We start from the raw sequence: 4,488 nt of genomic DNA, 5'->3' as shown, positions 1-4,488 counted from the left end.
CTCTGTGGCTTTATGAGAGGTTGAGGGAGAAGTGGAATTGTGGAGAAGACCGCCACTCCATCTGATTTGCATAAATGACTCAGTGGGCTTTTGTATCTCTTCATTTAACAGTTTTTTGAATGCCTGCCAGGAGCCAGATTTGTTCTGGGTATTAGGAATACGCTGGTTAACAGGACCAAAAAAGACCCTGCCCTCACTGAGTTTTAAATTTTAGTGGAGAGATGGAAAATAAGAAGTAAACAAATAATGTTATAGATTGTGATAAGTGCTATGGAAGAATTAAGTGGTAAGAGGACATAACAGAGAAAACCTACCATGCTGGGTATTTGAGGAAAGCTTTTCTGAAGAGGTAGTGCTTAAAAATATGAAGAGCTCACTAATCTAGGAATGCGAGGTGAGAGAGCCTGAAGTGTGATAAAGCACAAAGTATTATACTTCAGAAACCAAGAGAAGACCATTGTAACTAGAGCTTTTCATTTGTGGGTCTGAACCCATAGGTTGATAGTTACCAGTACTTAAAGGAGAGAATATGGGGCCGGGCGCGGTGGCTCAAGCCTGTAATCCCAGCACTTTGGGAGGCTGAGGCGGGCGGATCACGAGGTCGGGAGCTCGAGACCATCCTGGCTAACATGGTGAAACCCCGTCTCTACTAAAAATACAAAAAAATTAGCTGGGCACGGTGGTGCATGCCTGTAGTCCCAGCTACTCGGGAGGCTGAGGCAGGAGAATGGCGGGAGCCTGGGAGGCGGAGCTTGCAGTGAGCCGAGATTGCGCCGTTGCACTCCAGCCTGGGTGACAGAGCGAGACTCCATCTCAAAAAAAAAAAAAAAAAAAGGGAGGCCGAGACGGGCGGATCACGAGGTCAGGAGATCCAGACCATCCTGGCTAACACGGTGAAACCCCGTCTTTACTAAAAAAATACAAAAAACTAGCCGGGCGAGGTGGTGGGAGTCCCAGCTACTCGGGAGGCTGAGGCAGGAGAATGGTGTAAACCCGGGAGGCGGAGCTTGCAGTGAGCTGAGATCCGGCCACTGCACTCCAGCCTGGGCGAGAGCGCGAGACTCTGTTTCAAAAAAAAAAAAAAAAAAAAGCGAGAATATGTTAAGAGTACATTTATACATATTTTAAGAATATATTTTGATGATACATTTGAATTTGTATACCAGGTTATAAATGTATTTCTTTTTTTTTTTTTTTTTTTTTTTTTTTTTTTTTTTTTTGAGACTGAGTCTCGCTCCGTGGCCCAGGCTGGAGTGCAGTGGCGCGATCTCGGCTCACTGCAAGCTCCGCCTCCCGGGTTCACGCCATTCTCCTGCCTCAGCCTCCCGAGTAGCTGGGACTACAGGCGCCCACAACCGCGCCCGGCTAATTTTTTGTATTTTTAGTAGAGACGGGGTTTCACCGTGGTCTCGATCTCCTGACCTTGTGATCCGCCCGCCTCGGCCTCCCAAAGTGCTGGGATTACAGGCGTGAGCCACCGCGCCCGGCATAAATGTATTTCTTATTGTGGATAATGATCAAAAAAGTTTAATTGCTCTTCATACTTGCCAGTAGCAGGGGGATAGGAAAGTTTGAAAGCCACTGGGCTAAAGTTTGGTAAATGTAGATGGACAGTGGAAGGAGGAGATGAAATTATAGAATTTTTCTTGTTTAAAAATATCTTTTTTACTTAGAATAATTTTAGATTTACTGAAAAGTTGCAAAGATAGTAGAGTTGTAGATCTATTACCAGTTTTCCTCTAATTAAAAAGTCATATAAAACTATGTTAATTTGACTGGGTGTGGTGGGTCACACCTATAATCCCAGTACTTTGGGAGGCCAAAGTGGATGGATTGCTTGAGCTCAGGAATTCAAGACTAGCCTGGGCAACATGGCAAAACCCCATCTCTACAAAAAAATAAAAAAATTATCCAGGCTTGGTGGTGCCTACCTGTAGTTCAAGCTATTTGGGAGGCTGAGGTGGGACGATTGCTTCAGCCTGTGAGATCAAGGCTGCAGTGAGCCTTGATCGCACCACTGTATTCAAGCCTGAGTGACAGAGTGAGACCCTGTCTCAAAAACAACAGGCCGGTGCCGTGGCCCGAACTCCTGGGCTCAAGGGATCCTCCTGTCTCTAACTCCCAAGTAGCTAGGACTAAGCCACCACATCCAGCTTTTAATTAGCAGGGGCATGAAGTTCAGGGGCGGGGCTAGGACCAAAGCAGCTTGAGAATAGCTTTTTTTTTTTTTTTTTTTTTTTGAGATGGAGTCTGGCTCTCCTGATGTTCTCGATCTCCTGACCTCATGATACGCCCACCTCAGCTTCCCGAAGTGCTGGGATTACAGGCGTGAGCCCACCACGCCCAGCCAGAGAATAGCTTTTTCTATAATAAAATAATGCTATAGTGAAGCTGTGGAGGGATCACGATGGATTGAATTTTTTTTTTTTTTTTTGAGACGGAATCTCACTCTCTTGCCTAGGCTGAAGAGTGCAATGGCATTATCTTGGCTCACTGCAACCTCCACCTCCTGGATTCAGGCGATTCTCCTGCCTCAGCCACCCAGGTAGCTGGGACCACAGGCTCTAGCCACCACACCCAGCTAATGTTTGTATTTTTAGTAGAGACGACGTTTTGCCATGTTGGCCATGCTGGTCTTGAACTCCTGACCTCTGGTAATCCGCCCGCCTCGGCTTCCCAAAATGCTGGGATTACAGGCGTGAACCACCGCGCCCTGCCCTAGATTAAAACTCTTTTTTTTGTTTTTGTTTTTTTCTGAGACTAAGTATCACTTTTGTCATCCAGGGTGGAGTGCAATGGCGCCATCTGGGCTCACTGCAACCTCCGCCTCCGGGGTTCAAGCGATTCTCCTGCCTCAGCCTCCCGAGTAGGTGGGACCACAGGTGCCCGCCACCACGCCTGGCTAATTTTTATATTTTCAGTAGAGACCGGGTTTTGCCTTTTTGGCCAGACTGGTCTCGAACTCCTGACCTCGTGATCTGCCCTTCTTGGACTCCCAAAGTGCTGAGATTACAGATGTGAGCCACCGCGCCCGTCCTGTCTAAATTCTTTTTTTTTTTTTTTCGAGAAGGGGTCTTGCTCTGTTGCCCAGGCCGGAGTGCAGTGGCGCAATCTCGGCTCACTACAAGCTTCGCCTGCCGGGTTCACGCCATTCTCCTGCCTTAGCCTCTGGAGTAGCTGGGACTACAGGCGCCCGCCACCTCGCTCGGCTAGTTTTTTTTTTTTTTTTTTTGGTATTTTTTAGTAGAGACGGGATTTCACCGTGTTAGCCGGGATGGTCTCGATCTCCTGACCTCGTGATCCGCCCGCCTCGGTCTCCCAAAGTGCTGGGATTACAGGCGTGAGCCACGCACCGGGCCCCCGGCCTGCATAAACTCTTAAAAGGGGCGAAAAAATCAGGTTTTGGCTGTTTTCTCAGGATATAATAACTAGCCACCACGTTGTGCTCCATTTAATCCTCAAAAAACTTAGACGTAAGCACAATTTGCTCCTTCTGCGGGAACTGGAAGACGTGAAGCAATTTGCACAAAGTCTTGCAGTGAAGGGCCAAGCCGGACATTCATACCCAGCCCACCAGGAGGGCCACTAGCCCAGGGTCGGTCCCGTGCGCAAACAGTCGCAAGCAGGGACTGAACACCCCCCTCTTAGCACAAAACCCAGTAACTTCCGGGAGCTTGCCCGAGACCTTCAGCGCGCTTGCGCGGTCCCTTGACGTCAACCACGCTGTTCCGCCCCCTTCTGGAACGCGGAGCCGCTGAGCGGGTCGACGGCCATTTTGTGAAGCGGCGAAGGAGGTGGTGGCTGCGTTGGGCTCCGGGAAGCCGTTCGGGCTGGGGCTGTCGGCCGCGGGGCGGAGGCACTCGCGCGGGGGGTAATTCGGGGTCTGGGTTCTGGTGCCGCGCAGCTTTCCCCGGTAAGACTCCCGCAGCCCTTGAACGGGCGGGGCTGTGCGGGGCTCGTGGTGCCCCTTGGTGGCCCGGGGCGGGGCCTTCGGAGGCCTTCGAGCCCGCGGCAACTAGCACCCCACACAAAGGGTCGGGGCAGGACTGCAGGGGGAGTGGGGTGCCACTTACGCCTCTGAGATCTGAGAGGATGCAAGGAGGACGCAAGAGAGAATGAGCCTGCGTACTGAAGTGGGGACGAGGCCGTAGCGAGGACGCCCCCGTGGTCTGAGAGGGGGCAGGTCAGAACTGGCTGGCTCGGCGGCCTGCGAGCTAACGGGGACTGCAGTGAAAACACGTCTACAACCCGAATACGGAGGATTTCTTGTCTCCCCCAGTGAAGCAGAGGTTATAACTACATCTGTGTTCCTGGAGGTGGGGAGATAATCGTAGTGAGGACACTCCCTCGACCCGAAATGGAAAGGAGGCCTTTGTGGCCTACCAGCAAAAGGGGACCCAGGTCACACCTGTGGGAGGAAGCTATAGTCTGTACACTCCTGTGAGTTCAGAAAGGAAGTCTCACAACCGGCCGCCTTCGTGGCCTGAA

The 4,488-nt window shown here is 50.9% G+C and overlaps 1 protein-coding gene across 30 annotated transcripts in view; it reads left to right on the top strand.

The window, feature by feature from the left end:
- The first annotated feature begins 3,740 nt into the window (after window positions 1–3,740).
- LOC101926439 (RNA-binding protein 12) overlaps window positions 3,741–4,488 on the top strand; it is a 39,099-nt gene continuing 38,351 nt past the window's right edge. For 12 of the 30 annotated variants that reach the window (XR_012419314.1, XR_012419307.1, XR_012419310.1 and 9 more), the window contains exon 1: window positions 3,772–3,913. The gene's annotated coding sequence lies outside the window, so the exon portion shown is untranslated. Of the gene's footprint in view, window positions 4,290–4,488 lie in introns of all 30 variants that reach the window. The other 18 variants (XR_012419315.1, XR_012419308.1, XM_074005194.1 and 15 more) reach the window with 4 other exon arrangements.

This window comes from Macaca fascicularis, chromosome 10 (genome assembly GCF_037993035.2).
Source record: "Macaca fascicularis isolate 582-1 chromosome 10, T2T-MFA8v1.1".
In the NCBI taxonomy this organism is placed as follows: domain Eukaryota; kingdom Metazoa; phylum Chordata; class Mammalia; order Primates; family Cercopithecidae; genus Macaca; species Macaca fascicularis.
The sequence above is the reverse complement of the archived record's forward strand: the minus strand, read 5'-3'. Positions and strand labels throughout refer to the sequence as shown.